At 39.2% G+C, this 22,268-nt stretch overlaps 1 long non-coding RNA gene across 1 annotated transcript in view; it reads right to left on the bottom strand.

The window, feature by feature from the left end:
* LOC144381636 (uncharacterized) overlaps positions 1–22,268 on the bottom strand; it is a 126,472-nt gene that overhangs the window by 67,803 nt on the left and 36,401 nt on the right. The window contains exon 2 of the long non-coding RNA XR_013447246.1: positions 1,668–1,798. This is a non-coding gene — a long non-coding RNA (uncharacterized LOC144381636). The remainder of the gene's footprint in view (positions 1–1,667; positions 1,799–22,268) is intronic.

Below are 22,268 nucleotides of genomic sequence, written 5' to 3'. Positions count from 1 at the left end.
AAAGATCCTCTCCTTCTACCCCTTCCCACCCACTCTCAAAATAAATAAATAAATCTTAAAAAAAAAAAAAAGTGGGGACGCCTGGGTGGCTCCGTCGGTTAAGCGGCTGCCTTCGGCTCAGGTCATGATCCCAGGGTCCTGGGATGGAGGCCCACATCGGGCTCCCTGCTCAGCGGGGAGTCTGCTTCTCCCTCTGTCCCTATCCCTGCTTGTCCTCACTCTCTGTTTCTCTCTCTCTGACAAATAAATAAATAAAATCTTTAAAAAAAGAAAAAAAAATAGCACTGATGTACACCATCCACTGAGCCCAACCTCCCTCAATAACCACAATAGCACTCCTACATCCTAACCAGCAATGAAACAAAATATTTCATTCACCTCTTCCTGCCATTATTTATAGCTCCTATTGCTTCCTGCTTTGGGGATATCAGAGTTTTAGGAATGCTATTTTAAAGCCTTGTTTGGATATTTCACCATCCCTTGATTCCTCTTGTTAGAAATTTTCTATTTCTCACTTAAAAAAATATTAGATTCCAAAAAATAAGTAAATTTATTTTACTTATTCAAAATCATAAATTGCTGTGTAATATTTTGGTAATTTTACCTTGGTTTTCAAATATCTTTAAAAGTCTTTGCATAATAACAACAGGGGAAAAAAGATTAAGAGGTTCTTAAATGGGGACAGAGAAATAAAGCATAAACTGTCGCAGTTAGAATTGAAAATCAAACTCCAAGGCTACCATAATTCAATAAACACTAAATGTCAGCAACATACTATTCATTGAAAGCTACTTGTTATTCCATAAATCTTTACAAAAATTATTCATCTTTGAACTTGCAGGACCTAACACGGTGTCTAGTTTATAATATGTAAGGTTAGTTACATTATACACAGTATTGAATCAGGTACTAAGGAGAGTTATGACAGAAATTGAGGAGATTTATTTACTAAGAAATTTGCAGTTTAACACAGCTGTAATATGTAACAAATGTAACATACATTTTGGAGCATATATTAATAACACTGGATACAAAATTAGTTTCTTTATTGAAAAACTTCTTAGAACATTTAATACATTCAAGTGAACTGAAAAAGGTGGATAGAGTGAGCAGAATTATCCAAATTTAGCTGACCAAAAATTTCTTTCCCTACCCCTCCAAAAGAATACTTATTAATATCTTTCAAGAAAACAGTTCTCCATAAAAAACCTTTCAGAAAGTGATGGACTAATATAATAGCAGTGATGAAAACAAGATATAATTAAGCAAGGAAAGATTCACAGACAGAAGTACTGAAGTGAGTTTTGACATGTTTGGAGAAGATGGGAAAAGGCATCAGAAGGCAAGACTGACATCTGATCTTCGACTCTCACGTAGTAGAGATGCAAAGAGTTGAGTAGAAATTAGCTTGACCATTGTGGTATCAGTCAACCAAAGCTAGCAGGAAAGGAGTATTTAGGTAGAATTTACTAGAGTAGGTAAAGAACAGTCCCAACCTTTAAAACAGAGATTCTACAAAGATTGTGCTTGTGGGTAGATTTATATCAATGTGATTATGGCTACACATTCAAACTATAAAAACATGAAAATAAATGCCGTCTGTTACTTACCTTAGGTAATATTATTCTAGTACTGTGTCTTGTTACTTCAAAAGTGATTTCCCTTACCTGTTTGAGAGACTAAAGTCATCTTCCACACTGAGGGCCCATTTGGACAAGTTGAAATGCATTAAAGCTTCTGTACTTTTTCACCAGAAGAAGGAAATATGAAGTATGCGGGATTTGGGGATTGGAAGAACCTAGAGAAAATCAGAGAAAAAAATGATAAATAATGTGGTGCCTTGGGGTCATGCTGCCAGACAGTTCTAAGGATGGGTTTTGCAACACATATGGAAGAAAAATTAGATTCAGAGCTAACGCTGCTATTTTCCAGTAAAGCTCTGAGATTATAGGCTCTGGCATCTAAATAAAAATTTGAAATTAGTATGGAAAAAGAAACCACCCCACCAGTGGTCTGAATGGGAGTGGCCACATCTGGTGAGGCCTGCAGAGCACTGGGCCAAGCAGTGGTAGGCATCCTTGAGGCCAGTGGAGAGCAGGAAAGCTGTTTCCCAGAAAGGCATCAAGTGCAGGGGTTATAATGCAATCCCTACCCCCAAGTGACTTGCTGGCAGCATGGTAACAAACATGAGTGGCCTTTTTTTTTTTTTCCTCTTGGACATATGAGACATCGTGGAGATTTTTCAGAAATAAATGGTGCTGAAAATGGGTGGTCATGTATATGGAAGAACCATAATAATTTTTTTTCTTGTCAAATTTTTATTTAAATTCTAGTTAGTCAACATACAGTGCAATATTGGTTTCAGGAGTAGAAATCAGTGATTCATCACTTACATACAACACCCAGTGCTCATCACAACAAGTGCCCTTTAATCCCTATCACCCATCTGGGCCAGACCCCACCTGCCTCCCTCCATCAACCCTCTGTTTGGAAGAACCATAGTTATTTAGCATTCATGTTAATGAGACTGAATGTGAACTTACAGGTTGGTCAGACCTGGTAATACTTATGGGAGGGATAGTGTTTCTATACAGTGTTTGAGGACACACTTCTAGATCAAGACTTGCAAACACTAATGTCTATGGGGCTGTGCAATAAACCTAAGTGTGGGTAGTGTACCAGGTGTGACACAGTAGGTACAAACAGCTTGTAGTCAACCCAGCATCACTCTTGCTGGATGTTATGTTTTAAAACACAATCCAGGCATAACATGAGGGCTGCATAAAGCTAACAGACCTGTTTCACCTGTTTCACCTTTGCTCTCAGACTGTTTCACCTTTGCTCTCAGTGCTTCTTTTAATCCTTCAATTATTCCCCATGTCTTACAAATAAAATCTACTTTCACTGGCATGTCACCTAAGGTTCCATCATAATTTACTCTTATCACTTTGCCTTCATTTCTCATTGTCCCTCATTTATACTCTAGAATCCAGCTAAAAATACATGATAAATGAATAAATAATAAATTTCCTTTCCAAAACACTACTAAAAGCATGGATGTGACAAACCTAGCATAACTTCTCATCAAGAGTTTGATCCAACATTTCTCTGTGAAATGGGCAAAGACTATAGAGCAAGAATATGAACTAATTAATGCTACAAAAAAAGAACAGCTCTAATTCATTTGCAGTATGCCAGCATTTGGCTGAAAGATTTCTATATATCAAAATTCCTGCTTGCAATTGCTCACAAAACCTTCCTGGTATCAAAATGGCTCCGCATTCCTCTGTAGTCCAGTCAAAGCTGGAGAAGCTGACGCTTATCTATAGACTGGGCTTGTGAATGCATCCCATAATATTGTCATCATTTCAGCATCACCTTCCTCTATGGCCCCAAGATCCAGTACCCAAAACTTCATTCCTATAGACCCTCTCCATCCTATTCAAATAGATGGATACTGAGGGCAGTCACCATCCCCAAATGACCAATTTCAATGAAGGCTTTCCTGGGATCACACAGCTACATACCTACAAAAATAATTACTGCCAATGTTTCTCTAGTTTGCCTAAATTAATAATAATTTCTGGCCCATGTCCTTCAGACTACTTTGTAATGGCCATTGAAATAAAATCTGTGTACCATGAAGAAAAGACCACAGATCTGAACACATTCTTCATGAGTGGTACCCATCACTGCAGTTAATGAACTAGTTAGTAGCCCCCACTCTCTCTCTCTCTCTCTCATCAAGATGCTTTAAAAAAAAAAAAAAAAAACTACTCCACCGAAATATAGCAAATCTATTTGGTCTAGTTCACCAAGACTCACATATTTCCACAGTAAAAGTTGCTTTTCTGGGTATCAGCCTAACACAGTTCAAAGTTGGATTTTGAAACATCATTTTTGGTCACTGATTTCTCTCACAATAATACAGATTGAAATATAGTATTTTCCTTAAAATCATTTTTTTTGTAAAAGTATTTTGAGTCCATGGTTATGTTTGAAGAAAACCACCAATGATAAAAATATAACTATTTACCAATTGAGCCAGAAAACTAAAAAGATGTTAAATCTGACTTCTTTAGGTTACAGACTGTCTTCAACAGGAAACTGTTGAGACAACCACTCGGTCAGGCTCATCTTCCCTTTTTGCTGATGAAAACTCAGTTCAAGAACCTTCCTAGTTGCCTGGTGCAGATGCTGCCTCTTGATAAAGCAGTCTTCCTTCTTTGTAACTGCCTTGAGAGACGCTCCAGCTACATATAGCTAGTGCAGGGATGAAGTTTCAGATTCTTGGGTCTTGAAAAGCACTACAGCCTGCAGGATTTGAAAAGGTTACACCACAGTAACCCCTCTGATACAGCATGGCTGATTCCTCTCCCATTTAAAGGGTCATTTCAAATCCTTCTTATTTTTATGTCCCATATCCAACATCCATTTTACAAGCCAAGTGCACTAAATCTAAAAACTTCAAAGAATTGCAGGCTTCAGATGGAGCTTGAGGAATTACGGTATACAAATTCTTGCTTACAAGCAATGCTACACTTAAACAGCCCCCCAAAATTAGCCTACTTTTAAAAGATCATCATAGAAAGATGTTCTCAGTTTGCCTAAATATCCTATTACAAACTCCTAGGAGGCTTCCTTCACAAAAGTTCTTTCTCACATATTATCTAAATCTTTCACATACTAGCGCGAGTATGTTTTTTCTACTCCAATCCTTTGCTAACTCACCATCTTTCCTACCAATTTCCATTGGTTATTTCAGTTGATGGCATTATTCTCTTCCTTCTCTAAGTTCTCAGACTCTGTGTTCCCAGAGTCTCCAAGCTACTTCACTATGCTGTCTAGTAAGTGGGGTATAATGGAAAGAACACTGAACAGAATCCTGGAAACATCTCCAGCATTGGTTCTGCTCAAAACAGATTAATGGCCTTAGATAAGTCTTTACATCCTCTTGAGTAAGATCCTCCTCAATAAAATGAAAGAAAGAAAATAAATTTATCAGGTTAGTTTATCATTTATTATTCTATAAGTTTATGATTTTTTTAAAACTTGTCTATTGGTCCTCTGCTTTTGCATTCCCCTCATCCTGCACACTGTCATGAAATTAAAATTCTCAAGATGCCATCATCTCATTATGAGGAAACTGAGGTTTAGAGAGAATAATTTCCACTTCCAAGGCCACATATTTCATAAGTGATGGACGCAGAACATATTCATGGCCAAGACTAGGCTCAGGCAGCAATGTGCACAGGGCACAAAATTTAAGGGGACACTTACTCTCTGGCTAGTGCAAGTGCAAGACTGGCTCCTAAAAGTGTACCCTAGATGCCCTGGCTTGCTATATTTTAGAGACATATGTTCTCTTAGCTCGGGAATTATGTGATGATCAGGACCTATAAACTTTATTTTACTATTATTTGTATCCTATTAGATATGAAAGGGCAAAACATTTTCTTTAAAAAGCACTTCCACTATTATTCATTTTAAATAAAATGAAGAAATATGCATCCTGCTTTACTTTTAAATACATGAATTCCAGAAGAGAACACGAAAATAGCAATAGAATAGGAGGACCCTAGGCTCACCATCCCAAGAACACAACTAGATAACTATCACATCATCCTAAATACCTTAGAAATTGACCTGGACACTGACAGAACAAACTCCACAACTAAAGGGAGAGAAGAGGCTACATCAAGGAAGGTAGGAAGTAGGAGACATAGTTTAGGGGAGAAACAGATTGTGGGTGCTGCTGTGGGGAGCAAGCCACGGTTACAGAGATGGACAACATGTTTCTTTTGTGAACAAGGAACACACAAGGAGAATGTTTCCCCGAAGCCATTGGCTTCGTGAGTTCTTACAAATGGGGCTAAAAGCCTGGAGTTTTAAAGGTCAGCAAACTTGGCTGGGATAGAGCCCAGAGGGCACTGTGCTGCTCCAGGAGAGAAGGCAGGCCAACACTCCAGGGCAGATAGCATGCAAACAGCCATCTGAAGAATGCCTGGGGCACACAGTGGGGAGATTATTCACCATTCTCAGAGCACAACCCTGAGAGGCAGTGTTCACAGAGATGCCTCTCCAGAAACAAAGGAGCTGGCCAGTGCCACTTCCCTCCCCTGCCCCTCAGCATAAACACAGAGTCACCTGCAGTGGGAAGCAACTCAGCACAGACACTGGCTTCCTCACTTGTTTACACCACGACCCACACCCCTCTGCTCTGGTGGGACTGCCCTTCTCAGTCACGCTTGCCTCAGTCCCAGCACAGTGGGCCCCTTTCATAGAATACCAGCACAAACCCTGCCCACACTACATCTCCTGACCAGAGAGTTTTATAGAGCCTCAGTTCTGTTGGAGATGGTGACAGTTCTCATTTTACAAGCAAACTAAAGCACACTTAAACTCACCACATTCAGGCCAGGGACCAAACACTGCCCACAGCAGGTGAAGAGAGCCTCTGCAGACACCTGGCCTGAAGAATCTAACAGCCAGAACACAACAGCAGAGTGCATGCAGCATATACTGGAGACACTGCCTGAAGTACTGGGCCCTGGGCACTACATGACCTCTTCTTCATAAGGCCATTACTCTTAGGAGCAGGAAACATAACTGGCTTTTCTAACACAGAGAAGGCAGAGACTTAGACAAAATGTGAACACAGAGGAATTTATCCCAGATGAAAGAACAAGATATGGCCCCAGCCAGAGGCCTAAGCAAAACAGATATAAGTAACATGCTTAATGGAGAATTTAAAGTAATGATCATAAGGATATGCACTGGGCTTGAGAAAAGAACAGAAGACATCAGTGAGACCATTACCACAGAGATAACAGAGTTAAAAAAGAATGTATCACAGATGAAGAGTGCAATAAACAAGATTAGAAAGAGGATTGATGCAATGAACAGCAAGCTGGAAGCAGAAGAATGAATGAATGACCTAGAAGACAAAGTAATGGAGAGCAGTGAAGGCAAAAAGAAGAGAGAAGGAAGAAACATGCAAATTGAGAACAGACTTAAGGAACTCAGTGACTCAATCAAATATAATAACTGTCATATTATAGGAATCTTAGAAGAAGAAGAGAGAAAAAAGAGGACAGAAAATTTATTTGAAGAAATAATAGCTGGAAACTTCCCTAATCTGGGGAAGGAAACAGACCTCCAGATCTAGAAGGCACAGAGAAATCCCATCAAATTCAACAAAAGTAGGCCAATACCAAGACATTATAATTAAATTTGCAAAATATAGTGATAAAGAAAAATCTTAAAAGCAAGCAAGACAAAAGAAGTTAACTCACAATGGAAAACCCATAAGGTTAGCTGGAGATCTTTCAAAAGAAACTTGGCAAGCCAGAAGAAAGTACCATGATATATTCAACGTGCTGAAAGGGAAAAATCTGCAGCCAAGAGTACTCTATCCAGCAAGGCTGTCAATCCAGAATAGAGGGAGAGATAAAAAGAGTCTCCCCAAAACTAAAGGATTTCATGACCACTAAACCAGCCCTGCAGGAAATATTAAAGAGGAAAGGAGAGACCAAAAGTGACAGTACAAAGGCAGGAAACACAAAAGCAGGAAAAATGGGGAAGAGGAGCAAGATGGTGGAGGACTAGGAGACCTAAATTTCATCTGGTCCCAGGAATTCAGCTAGATAGGGATCAAACCATTCTGAACACATACGAACTCAACAGAAGATCAAAGAAAAGAATAGCAGCAACTCTCTGAACAGAAAAGTGACCACTTTCTAGAAGGTAGGATGAGCGAGAACTGAATCGGAAACGATATTTGGGAAGATAGACCTCGGGGGGAGGGAGCCTCTGTCAGCCGTTATTGGCAAGTGATAGAGCAGCAGAGCACAAAATTGGAACTTTGAGAAGTCTGCTCCACTAAGGGACATCGCTCCAGTGGCTAAGCTGGGACAGTGTGGTCTCAAGACCCTCGGGGTCACAGAAAGACCAGGGGTGCCTGAATGCAGCAGAGTTCCCAGGTATTGGAGCAGGGAAGCCAGCTACAGAGATGGAGCCGAGGAGTGGGCTCTCAGCTCGGGGTTGCCATAAACCGTGATCCACGGCACAGTCAGGCCACTTCTGTTCCAGCAGGGACCCAATAAGTGGCAGACCCAGGGAAACTCTGCTTCCTCCCCCTGGGAGGAGGAGCTGCGAGGGAGCACACCGCAGGAATCAGCTGGGTTTCGAGACTCCACACAGGGTCGTGTGCCAGAGATAGAAATGCTCAGTCACAGGCCGGGTGAGCACAGACTGCGGCTGGAGACTGGGGAGACAGGAGTGATTGACTGCTTTTCTCTGGGGGCTCACTGAGAAGTGGGGCCCGGAGTAGTCGGCTCCTCCGGGGCGGAGATTGGGAGGCTGCCATTTTCACTCTCATCCTCCAAAGCTGTACGGAAAGCTTGCAGGGAACAAAAGCTACCGAGAACAAACTTGAACAGATGACTTAGCCCGGCCCTGGCAAGGGCGGGGCAATTCCGCCTCTGGCAAAGACATCTGAGAACCACTGCAACAGGCCCCTCCTCCAGAAGATCACCAAGAACAGCCAGCCAAGACCAAGTTTACCAATCAATGAGAACGGCAGAACTCCAGCACTAGGGGAATACAGCACATAGAATTCATGGCTCTTTTTCCCATGATTCTTTAGTCTTTCAAAGTTAATTTTTTTAATTTTCTTTTTTTCTTTTTCTTTTTTTTTTTTGAATTTTTCTTTTTCCCTTTTTCAACCAACATCTTGTCAATCCCTTTTTTAAAAATCTTTTTTATTTTTCATTTTTAGAGTCATATTCTATCCCTTCATTGTAGTTAACCTTATTTTTGGTATATATATAAGTTGTTCTCTCTTTAAAATTTTGGGATACAGTTTCTTCTAAAAGACCAAAATATACCCTAAATCTCTAGTGTATGGCTTTCTTCTAGTCTCCTGCCTGATCACATTCTCTCCCTTTTTTTTTTTATAAATTTCTCTTCTTTCCTTTTTCAACCAACTTCTTATTAATTCCTTTTATAAAATCTTTTATAATTTTCATCTTTACAATCATATTCCATCCCTTCATCGTATTTACCCTTATTTTTGTACATATATAAGTTTTTCTTTCTTTAAAATTTTGGGAGGCAGTTTCTTCTAACAGACCAAAAATATGCCCCAAATCTAGTGTGTGGCACTGATCTATTCACCAGCCTGATCATATTTGATCATATTCTTTTTTTTTTCTTTTTCTTTTCCTTTTCCTTTTTTCTTTCTTTCCCTTTCTTTTCCCCTGGTTTCAGGTCTCTTCTGATTTGTTGAGTGTATATTTTTCTGGGGTCATTGTTACCCTGTTAGCATTTTGTTCTCTCATTCGTCTATTCTTCTCTGGACAAAATGACAAGACAGAAAAACTCACCTCAAAAAAAAGAACAAGAGGCAGTACCAACTGCCACAGATCTAATCAATACAGATATTAGTAAGATGTTGGAACTAGAGTTCAGAATGACAATTATAAAGATACTAGCTGGGCCTGAAAAAAGCATGGAAGATATTAGAGAAACCCTTTCTGGAGAAATAAAAGAACTAAAATCTAACCAAGTCGAAATCAAAAAGGCTATTAATGAGGTACAATAAAAAATGGAGGCTCTAACTGCTAAGATAAATGAGGCAGAAGAGAGAATTTGTGATATAGAAGACCAAATGATGGAGAATAAAGAAGCTGAGAAAAACAGATAAACAACTACTGGATCACGAGGGCAGAATTCAAGAGATAAGTGATACCATAAGACGAAACAATATTAGAATAATTGGGATCCCAGAAGAAGAAGAAAGAGAAAGAGAGGCAGAAGTTATATTGGAGCAAATTACAGCAGAGAACTTCCTTAACTTGGGGAAGGAAACAGGCATCAAAATCCAGGAGGCACAGAGAATCCCCCTCAAAATCAAAAAAATTGGTCAACACCCCAACATCTAATAGTAAAACTTACAAGTCTCAGAGACAAAGAGAAAATCCTGAAAGCAGCTCAGGACAAGAGGTCTGTAACCTACAATGGTAGAAACATTGGATTGGCAACAGACCTATCCACAGACACCTGGCAGGCCAGAAAGGACTGGCATGATATATTCAGAGCACTAAATGAGAAAAATATGCAGCCAAGAATACTATATCCAGCTAGGCTGTCATTGAAAATGCAAGGAGAGATCAAAAGCTTCCAAGACAAACAAAAACTAAAAGAATTTGCAAACATGAAACCAGCCTTACAAGAAATATTGAAAGGGGTCCTCTAAGCAAAGAAAGAGCCTAAAAGTAACATAGACCAGAAAGGAACACAGACAATATACAGTAACAGTCACCTTACAGGCAATACAATGGCACTAAATTCATATCTTTCAATAGTTACCCTGAATGTAAATGGGCTAAATGCCCCAATCAAAAGACACAGGCTATCAGATTGGATAAAAAAACAAGACCCATCGATATGCTGTCTGTAAGAGACTCATCTTAGACCCAAAGACACCTCCAGATTGAAAGTGATGGGGTGGAAAACCATGTACCACACTAATGGACATCAAAAGAAAGCTGGGGTGGCAATCCTTATATCAGACAAATTAGATTTTAAACCAAAGACTATAATAAGAGATGAGGAAGGACACTATACCATACTTAAGGGTCTATCCAACAAGAAGATCTAACAATTGTGAATATCTATGCCCCTAACATGGGAGCAGCCAATTATATAAGCCAATTAATAACAAAATCAAAGAAACACATCGACAACAATACAATAATAGTGGGGGACATTAACACCCCCCTCACTGAAATGGACAGATCATCTAAGCAAAAGATCAACAAGGAAATAAAGACTTTAACTGACACACTGGACCAAATGGACTTCACAGATATATTCAGAACATTCCATCCCAAAGCAACAGAATACACATTCTTCTCTAGTGCCCATGGAACATTCTCCAGAACAGATCACTTCCTAGGTCACAAATCAGATCTCAACCAGTACCAAAAGATTGGGATCATTCCCTGCCTATTTTCAGACCACAATGCTTTGAAACTAGAACTCAATCACAAGAGGAAAGTCGGAAAGAACTCAAATACATGGAGGCTAAAGAGCATCCTACTAAAGAATGAATGGGTCAACCAGGAAATTAAAGAAGAATTTTAAAAATTCATGGGACAAATGAAAATGAAAACACAACTGTTCAAAATCTTTGGGATGCAGCAAAGGCAGTCCTAAGAGAAAAGTATATAGCAATATAAGCCTTTCTCAAGAAACAAGAAAGCTCTCAAATACACAACCTAACCCTACACCTAAAGGAGCTGGAGAAAGAACAGCAAATAAAGCCTAAACCCAGCAGGAGAAGAGAAATAGTAAAGATCAGAGCAGAAATCAATGAAATAGAAGCCAAAATAACAGTAGAACAGATCAATAAAAGTAGGAGCTGGTTCTTTGAAAGAATTAACAAGATTGATAAACCCTGGCCAGACTTATCAAAAAGAAAAGAGAAATGACCCAAATAAACAAAATCATGAATGAAAAAGGAGAGATCACAACCAACACCAAAGAAATACAAACAATTATAAGAATATACTATGAGCAACTCTATGTCAGCAAATTAGATAATCTGGAAGAAATGCATTCCTAGAGATGTATCAACTACCAAAACTGAACCAGGAAGAAATAGAAAACCTGAACAGACCCATAACCACTAAGGAAATGGAAGCAGTAATCAAAAATCTCCCAAAAAACAAGAGCCCGGGGCCAGATGCCTTCCCAGGGGAATTCTACCAAACATTTAAAGAAGAATTAATACCTATTCTTCTGAAACTGTTCCAAAAAATAGAAATGGAAGGAAAAGTTCCAAACTTGTTTTATGAGGCCACCATTACCTTGATCCCAAAATCAAAGATCCCATCAAAAAGGAGAATTACAGACCAATATCCCTGAAGAACATGGATGCAAAAATTCTCACCAAAATACTAGCCAGTAGGATCCAACAGTACATTAAAAGGATTATTTACCACAACCAAGTGGGATTTATCCCTGGCTGCAAGGTTGGTTCAACAGCTGCAAATCAATGTGATACAATACATTAATAAAAGAAAGAACAAGAACCATATGATCTTCTCAATAGATGCAGAAAAAGCATTTGACCAAGTATAGCATTCTTCCCTGATCAAAAATCTTCAGAGTATAGGGATAGAGGGTACATACCTCACTATCATAAAAGCTATCTATGATAAACCCACAGCAAATATCATTCTCAATGGGGAAAAACTGAGAGCTTTCTCCCTAAGGTCAGGAACACGGCAGGGATGGCCACTATCACCACTGCTATTCAACATAGTATTAGAGGTCTTAGCCACAGCAATCAGACAACAAAAAGAAATAAAAGGCATCCTAATCAGCAAAGAAGAAGTCAAACTCTCACTCTTTGCAGATGATATGATACTTTATGTGGAAAACCCAAAAGACTCCACCCCAAAACTGCTAGAACTCATACAGGATTTCAGGAAAGTGGCAGGATATAAAATCAATGCACAGAAATCAGTGGCATTCCTATACACCAAAAACAAGACAGAAGAAAGAGAAATTAAGGAGTCGATCCCATTTACAATTGCACCCAAAACCATAAGATACCTAGGAATAAATCTAACCAAAGAGGCAAAGAATCTGTACTCAGAAAACTATAAAATACTTATGAAAGAAATTGAGGAAGATAAAAAGAAATGAAAAAATGTTCCATGCTCATGGATTGGAAGAAAAAATGTTCTGAAGATGTCAATGCTACCTAGAGCAATCTACACATTTAATGCAATCCCTATCAAAATACCATCAGCTTGGGCGCCTGGGTGGCTCAGTTGGTTAAGCGACTGCCTTCGGCTCAGGTCATGATCCCAGGGTCCTGGGATCGAGTCCCACATCAGGCTCCCGGCTCAGCGGGGAGCCTGCTTCTCCCTCTGACCCTCTCCTCTCTCATGCTGTTTCTCTCTCGCTCGCTCTCCAATAAATAAATAAATAAAAAAAATCTAAAAAAAAAAAAAAATACCATCAGCTTTTTTCAAAGAAATGGAACAAATAATCCTAAAATTTGTATGGAACCAGAAAAGACCCCGAATAGCCAGAGGAATGTTGAAAAAGAAAAGCAAAGCTGGTGGCATCACAATTCCAGACTTTAAGCTCTATTACAAACCTTTAATCATCAAGACAGTATGGTACTGGCACAAAAACAGACACAAAGATCAATGGAACAGAATAGAGAGCCCAGAAATGGACACTCAACTCTATGGTCAACTAATCTTCGACAAAGCAGGGAAGAATGTCCAATGGAAAAAAGACAGTCTCTTCAACAAATGGTGTTAGGAAAACTAGACAGCCATATGCAGAAGAATGAAACTGGGCCATTTCCTTACACCACAAACAAAAATAGACTCCAAATGGATGAAAGACCTAAATGTGAGACAGGAGTCCATCAAAATCCTAGAGGAGAACACAGGCAGCAACCTCTTCAACCTCAGCTGCAGCAACATCTTCCTAGAAACGTCACCAAAGGCAAGGGAAGCAAGGGCAAAAATGAACTATTGGGACTTCATCAAGATAAAAAGCTTTTGCACAGCAAAGGAAACAGTCAACAAAACCAAAAGACAACCGACAGAATGGGAGAAGATTTTGCAAATGACATATCGGATAAAGGGCTATAAAGAACTTATCAAACTCAACACCCAAAGAACAAATGATCCAATCAAGAAATGGGCAGAAGACATGAACAGACATTTTTCCAAAGAAGACATCCAAATGGCCAACAGACACATGAAGAAGTGCTCAACATCGCTTGGCATCAGGGAAATCCAAATTAAAACCTCAATGAGATACCACCTCACACCAGTCAGAATGGCTAAAATTAACAAGTCAGGAAATGACAGATGTTGGCGGGGATGCGGAGAAAGGGGAACTCTCCTACACTGTTGGTGGGAATGCAAGCTGGTGCAGCCGCTCTGGAAAACAGTATGGAGGTTCCTCAAAAAGTTGAAAATGGAGCTACCATTCGACCCAGCAATTGCACTACTGGGTATTTACCCCATAGATACAAATGTAGGGATCCGAAGGGGTACATGCACCCTGATGTTTATAGCAGCAATGTCCATAATAGCCAAACTATGGAAAGAGCCAAGATGTCCATCAACAGATGAATGGATAAAGAAGATGTGGTATATATATACAATGGAATATTATGCAGCCATCAAATAAAAAAAAAAACAACAAAATCTTGCCTTTTGCAACAACGTGTATAGAACTAGAGGGTACTATGCTAAGTGAAATAAGTCAATCAGAGAAAGACATGTATTATATGATCTCACTGATATGAGGAATTCTTCATCTCAGGAAACAAACTGAGGGTTGCTGGAGTGGTAGGGGGTGGGAGGGATGGGGTGGCTGGGTGATAGACATTGGGGAGGGTATGTGCTATGGTGAGCACTGTGAATTGTGTAAGACTGATGAATCACAGACCTGTACCTCTGAAACAAATAATACATTATATGTTTAAAAAAAAAGAGAGAGAGAGAGAAGATAGTATGAAGGGAAAAATGAAGGGGGGAATCGGAGGGGGAGATGAATCATGAGAGACTATGGACTCTGAGAAACAAACTGAGGGTTCTAGAGGGGAGGGGGTGGGGGGATGGGTTAGCCTGGTGATGGGTATTAAAGAGGGCAAGTATTGAATGGAGCACTGGGTGTTATACGCAAACAATGAATCATGGAACACTACATTAAAAACTAATAATGTAAGGTATGGTGATTAACATAACAAAATAAAATTTTTAAAAAAGCAGTAAAAACAAATGTTTGTATAAAAGTCAAGGTTCACACACACAAAAGAAGGATATAAAATATAATAACATATATGTAAAACATGGAGAGGAGAGGAAAAAGAATGGGTTGAAACATGAACGATCATCAACTTAATCTGGACTGCTATATGCAGAAGAGGTTATATACAAAACTAATAGTAACCATATATCAAAAATCACTAATAAACATTCAGAGAGTAAGAGAAAAAAATCCAAATATAGCACTAAAAAAGTCAGCAAAACATGAAAGAGAGAGAGACAAGAAAGGATCAGAGAAAATCTCCAGAAACAACCACAAAACAAGTAATAAAATGGCAATAAACACATGTCTATCAATAATTACTTTGAATTTAAATGGACTAAACATTCCAATCAAAAGATATAAGGTGTCAGAATGGATAAAAAAAACAAGACCCATCTATATGCTGCTTACAAGAGACTCATTTTAGATCTAAAGACACCTGCAGATTGAAAGCAAGGGAACGTGGGTGCCTGGGTGGCTCAGTCATTAAGTGTCTGCCTTTGGCTCGGGTCATGATCCTAGGGTCCTGGGATTGGGCCCTGCATCGGGCTCCCTGCTCAGCCAGGAGCCTGCTTCTCCCTCTCCCGCTCCCCCTGCTTGTGTTCCCTCTCTAGCTGTCTCTCTATGTCAAATAAATAAATAAAATCTTTAAAAAAAATAAAAATTAAAAAAAAAAGAAAGCGAGGGAATGGAGAAACAATTATCACGTAAGTGGATGTCTAAAGAAAACCAGAGTAGCAATACTCTGGTTGGACTAGACTTTAAAACAAAGACTGTAACCAGAAACAAGAAGGGCACTATGTAATCATAAAGGGGACAATCCAACAAGAAGATCTAACAATTGTAAATATTTATGCACCCAAACATGCAACATGGGAGCACCCAAATACATAAAACAATTAATAACAAACATAAAGAAACTAGTTGAGGGGTGCCTGGGTGGCTCAGTCGTTAAGCATCTGCCTTCGGCTCAGATCATGATCCCAGAGTCCTGGGATCGAGCCCCGCATCCGGCTCCCTGCTCAGCGGGGAGTCTGCTTCTCCCTCTCCCACTCCCCCTGCTTGTGTTCCCCCTCTTGCTGTGTCTCTCTCTGTCAAATAAATAAAATCTTTAAAAAAAAAAGAAACTAGTTGATACTAATACAATAACCATAGGGGACATCAACATCAATGGACAGATCATCTAAAGAGAAAATAAACAAGGAAACAATGGTCTTGAGTGACACATTGGACCAGATGGATTTAACAGATATATTTGGAACATTCCATCCTAAAACACCAGAATATACATTCTTTTCAAGTGCACAAGGAACATTCTCCAGAATAAATCACATATTAGAACACAAAACAGGCCTCAACAAATAAAAATGGACTGAAGTCATACCATGCACATCTTCTGACCACAATGCTAAGAAATTCGAAGTTAACCACAAGAAAAAATCTGGAAAAGCCACAAGTACATGGAGGTTAAACAATATGCTACTAAACAATGAATGGGTCAACCAGGAAATCACAGAAGAAATAAAAAAAATACATGGAAATGAATGAAAATGAGAACACAACAGTCCACAACCTTTGGGATGCAGCAAAAGCAGTTCTAAGATGGAAGGACATAGCAATACAGGCCTACCTCAAGAAACAAGAAAAATCTCAAATACACAACCTAACCTTACTCTGAAAACTATGAAACACTGATGAATGAAACTGAAGATGACACAAAGAAATGGAAAGACATTCCATGCTCATGGATTGGAAGAATAAATATTTTAAAAATGTTTATACTACCCAAAGCAACCTACACATTTAATGCAATCTCTATCAAAATACCAATAGCATTTTTCACAGAACTAGAACAAACAATTCTAAAATTTGTATAGAATCACAAAAGACCCTGAATAGCCAAAGCAATCTTGAAAAATAAAAGCAAAGCTGAAGGCATCACGATTCCAGACTCAAGTTATATTACAGATGTAGTCATCAAAAGAGTATGGTACTGGCACAAAAATAGACACATAGATCAATAGAACAGAATAGGAAACCCAGAAATGAACACCCAAATACATCGTCAATTAATCTTCGACAAAGCAGGAAAGAATACCCATGGGAAAAAGTCTCTTGAACAGATGGTGCTGGGAAAACTGGAGAGCAACCTGCAAAAGAATGAAACTGGACCATTTCTTACACCATACACAAAAATGAATTCAAAATGGATTAAAGACTTAAATATGAGACCTGAAACTATAAAAATCCTGGAAGAGAAGAGAATGCAAGCAGTAACTTTTTTTTTAAAGATTTTATTTATTCAGGGGCGCCTGGGTGGCTCAGTCATTGGGCGTCTGCCTTCAGCTCGGGTCGTGATCCCAGGGTCCTGGGATTGAGCCCCGCATCGGGCTCTCTGCTCAGCGGAGAGCCTGCTTCTCCTTCTCCCACTCCCCCTGCTTGTGTTCCCTCTCTCGCGGTGTCTCTCTCTGTTAAATAAATAAATAAAATCTTTAAAAATATATATATTTTATTTATTCATTTGAGAGAGAGTGAGAGAGAGAGCATGATTGGGGTGAGGGGCAGCAGGAGAAGCAGACTCCCCACTGAGCAGGGAGCCCAACATGGGGCTCGATCCCGGGACTCTGTGATCATGACCTGAGCACAAGGCAGACACTTAACTGACTGAGCCACCCAGGTGCCCCGGCAGTAACTTCTTTGACATCAGCTATAGCAACTTCTTTCCAGATACATCTCCTAAGGCAAGGGAAACAAAATCAAAAATAAACTATTGGGACTATATCAAAACAAGAAGCTTATGCACAGCAAAGGAAAAAAATCAACAAAACTTAAAGATAACCTACAGAATGAGAGAAGATATTTGCAAATGACTTATCTGATAAAGGGTTAGTATCCAAACATATAAAGAACTTATAAACTAACACCCCAAAAACAATCCAATTAAAAAATGAGCAGAAGACATGAATAGACCTTTTTCCAAAGAAGACATACAGATGGCCAATAGACACATGAAATGATGCTCAACATCACTTACCATCAGGGAAATGCAAATCAAAACTACCATGAGCTATCACCTCACACCTATCAGAATGGTGACAATCAACAACACAAGAAACAATAGGTGTTGGTGAGGATGTGGAGAAAGGGGAACACTTTTGCACTACTGGTGGGAACGCAAACTGGTGTAGCCACTGTGAAAAATGGTATGGAGTTTCCTCAAAAAGTTAAAAATAGAACTAGCCTATGATCCAGCAATTGCACTACTAGGTATTAGTAATGCACTAATTCAAAAGGGATACATGCACCCTAATGTTTATCATAGCATTATCTACAATAGCTAAATTATGGAAACAGCCCAAATGTCCATCAATTAATGAAGGGATAAAGAAGGTATGGTACACACGTACACACACACACACAGGAATATTATTCAGCCATAAAAAAAGAATGAAATTTTGCCATTTGCAATGACATGGATGGAGCTGGAGAGTGTTATAGTAAATGAAATAAGTCAGTCACAGAAAGACAAATACTATATGGTTTCACTCATATGTGGAGTTTAAGTAACAGAGCAAATGAGCAAAGGGGGGGGTGGGGAAGAGAGAAAGAGAAGAACCAGGAAACAGACTCTGAACTACAGAGAACAAATTGATGGTTACCAGAAGGGAGGTGGATGGGGGGATGAGTTAAATAGGTGATGGAGAAAAGGAATGTACCAGTGATGAGCACAGGGTGATGAATCGAAGTGTTGAATCACTATATTGTACACCTGAAACTCATATTACACTTTATGTTAACTAACTGGAAATTAAACAAAAACTTTAAAAAAATTAAAAACGCACAAAGAACTTGAAAAAATAAAGAATTCCAAGGTAATTGAATAATATCAGGATTATTTTATATTTCTTCATTTGCCTATAAACAAATATGATTTACACATGGATGTTCATGTCATGATAATTTTGAACATCATATCATTATGAGATGTAAAGCACTATATTCTGAGAACCTCTCCTGCAACCTCTGAACTAGAGGAGTCCTGTTACTTCTGAGAGGAAAATGAAGTTTCTCTGCAAAGGTCCAGGTGCAGTTTTTTTTTTTTTTAATCTTTTAATGTACAATGGTGGCATAAATTCTGGTCAATGAACATGTCCCAGACTGATATTAAACTCTGCTCACTCCACGATTCAAGCCGGAGTGGACATATTAGGGATCTGTAGGAATCCTCCCTCCTAGCCTGAGGGACTAAAAATCTTTTCAGTAAACAGTCAAAGAGAAAAGACAGAAGAGCTATACATGTTTTATTTAAAAACAGTAGGTCAGTTTCAGAGGAGTGACATTTCAAAGTATTGCACTCATTTAAAAATCATTTGCTGACCCTTTATTTGGTGTCATATGTCATGAAAGATGCCAGACATGCAAAGGTAAATAGGACCCATTTCTGCCCTAAGAAATTCATAGTCCAGAGTATTGGGAAGGTTAAATGTGTCATATCATCACACTTTTTGTGGGGGTTAGAGGCAAGCCAAGTATGCTGTGAGAGCACTAGGAGCAGCATCTCCCCAACACTGAGGCAGTCAAGGATGCTTTCCTATAGGAAGTCACCTCTGATCTGAATCAAGAGTTATCCAGGCAAAAATAAGTAGGAAGAGCATCTCCAGCAGAGGAAACAAAATGTGGCAGAAAGAAAAGATAATAGTTTCTACCATGGGATTGCCCTCTGTGCTGGGGCCATCAATTCACATAAGAGGTTAATAATCAGAAAAAATATAATCAGTAAAAAGTAAAGAGACCTGCTTCTCAGAGAACTCCATGGGTTATCACGAACACAAGGTGTCAACTACATCAGTACCAATTGTTTCTGCAGCAACAAGAACACAGTGCCCTGAATATCCTTGAGGGATTAATGGGTATCAATAGTTACCTTACTGTTTTTGGTTGCCATTAATAACAAGTATGTAAAGAATTTGGCCTTGCCCAAAGAGAAGGGTTGGCCTTTGGTAGGTAATCTCAGATTCTGGGAGACCATTTCTCCTGATAGGAGTGTCTTTGTTTACCTTAGGACCTCAGATCATGCTGGATGGTCTAACAAAGTGATTTAGGGTGGGAAAGGGCCATACTCAACAGTATTTAGGGTTGGGGGATGACCATGTCTGAGCAACCAACAATGCAATCTAGGGAAGAGGGGGCTTTTGGTTATGCCCAGATGGGCTGGAGACTAGAGATTGAGATCAACCACATGGCCATCAATCATGGCCTCATGATGGAGCCCACAGTTGATACTCTGAACACCAAGGCTCAGGTGGGCTTCCCTGGTTTGCAGTACTCTCTGTATATGGTCACACATTGATAGCAAGAGGGTAAGGCATCCTGACTCCAGAGGGAGAGAATAGAAGCTCTGTGTTTGGTGCTTCTTCTAGATTCTGCCCTATGTACTGCTTCCTTTGGCTGATTTTAATCTGTACCTTTCCCTCCCTTACATAAGATATAACCATAATAGTTTTCAGAGAGTTCTTGGTGCCCTTCTGGTAAGTTATCAAAGCTGAGGGAAACCCCTAAATTTGTAGTTGGTGTCAGAAGTGAGGGTAGTCTCTTGTGATAACTGTTTCCTCTAACTTATATTGGGCCAAAATTCTCACAAAGGATAAGAGTTATAGTAAGCCAGAGGAAGAGAAAAGAAAATGAGACACCATGTATGGAGAGTAAATGAAACATCCACTGAGGATTTCCAAGTAATTTGGGAAAAAATTGACGAGGGCTAAAATTCCTTCTGAGTAGGTAATGGTGTGGCTGGAACTTACTTTAAAACTATTGTTATGACTGTATTTTAACCATTTATCTAGTCCAGTCTGAGAAATACAGGGTGCATAATACTGAGAGCATTCTATTTCCTGTCATGGCCAAATAAGCTCCTCTCAGGTAAACCCTTCTGTAGATAAAACTACAAAAATCTGCATAAAACAAAAAATAAAACCACTTGAAGTCTCCAGAGAGTGAACAAAAATAAGATGATAATGAAGAGGATTCAACACTCAGATGAAGGAAATGGCATGATATGCTTCCTATGTTTTTAACAGTTTTTTTTTTTTTTTTAACCTAACACAAATGCAGGCTGCTGTGAGGGGCACATATATGGGATGGCTAGAACTCAGATAGAAAGCCACGGTCTTAGGACTTAAACCACAGGACAAACTTCAGGACAATTATAACTGCTGGAAAGTGGGGCTGGATTAAGAGAGAAAGCCTTCATTTCATATAGGGGAACTATAATTCAAATGACTGCCAACATCTTAGCAGAAACTCTAGGGGCTAGGAACACTGACATCCTTCATCCTTCATGAGTTGAAGGGAAAATAATTGGTCACCCTAGAATTCTACATCTAGTGAACATATCTTCCAAGAATGGAGGCAAAAGGGGCGCCTGGGTGGCTCAGTCAGTTAAGTGTCTGCCCCACGTCGTTGGGCTCCCTGCTCAGTGGGGAGCCTGCTTCTCCCTCTCCCTCTGCCACTCCCCCAGCTTGTGCTCTCTCACCCTCTCTCTCTCCAAATAAATAAATTCTTTAAAAAAAAAATGAAGACAAGATATATATATATACAAGGGGATGCATGCCAATGAATGCCATGTAAGTACAGAATTATTTGCTGTTCTATCCCTGCTTGATTCCCACAGAAAATCTGTTTCTGACCTTGCCTCAAAAACTGGAGATTTAGAACTGTTTACTTAAAGCATCCTCTATCCTCCACTCAGTATTGTAAGGTTTACCTGCTGGTTTACCCATTATGTCAACATGTTTATAGACTTTATGGGATTGGGAATCTACCTTTTATATCTTTTTAGTATCTGCCATGGTTATGCCCTTGCCTTTCTGAATGCGAAACACGTCACTACCCGCAGCTGTGTTCTAATATCCCACCAGCAAGAAAGCTGACAACACCTCCCCTTAAAGAGTAGGGCAAGAAAGGGCTTGGGATTTCTTCAATATTTTGAGAGCCTTATGCAGAAGGGTATCAGAATGTTGTTTATAGCAATGTTAAAAAAAAATTAAGCTGTTTGGCACTCAGATGTAAACACAGAGCTTTAAATTTATATCAAGTGTTTTGAATTTGACAAAATAATCATATAAATACAGCATATGTAGATAAAATGATATCCTAAATAATCCAGATGTCCTAGACAAGTTCAATATGATGATAAAAATCAATATAAACTTTGCTATATCCATTTTTTCTTTCCCTTTCCCAAGTCTACCAAATTAATTTTTTTTGAGAAATCTGATACAGAGACATTTTTGTTTTCTCTTTGTACAAATATTAATCCTTTATGAAACAAAAATACTAAGTGTTGTTTATGCTTGGAATATTTGCTAAGACTCTTGAAGACTATTTTCCTTTCTTAAACATCTGGTGGTCAA

The sequence above is a fragment of the Halichoerus grypus genome, chromosome 4 (assembly GCF_964656455.1).
Source record: "Halichoerus grypus chromosome 4, mHalGry1.hap1.1, whole genome shotgun sequence".
NCBI lineage: Eukaryota > Metazoa > Chordata > Mammalia > Carnivora > Phocidae > Halichoerus > Halichoerus grypus.
The sequence above is the reverse complement of the archived record's forward strand: the minus strand, read 5'-3'. Positions and strand labels throughout refer to the sequence as shown.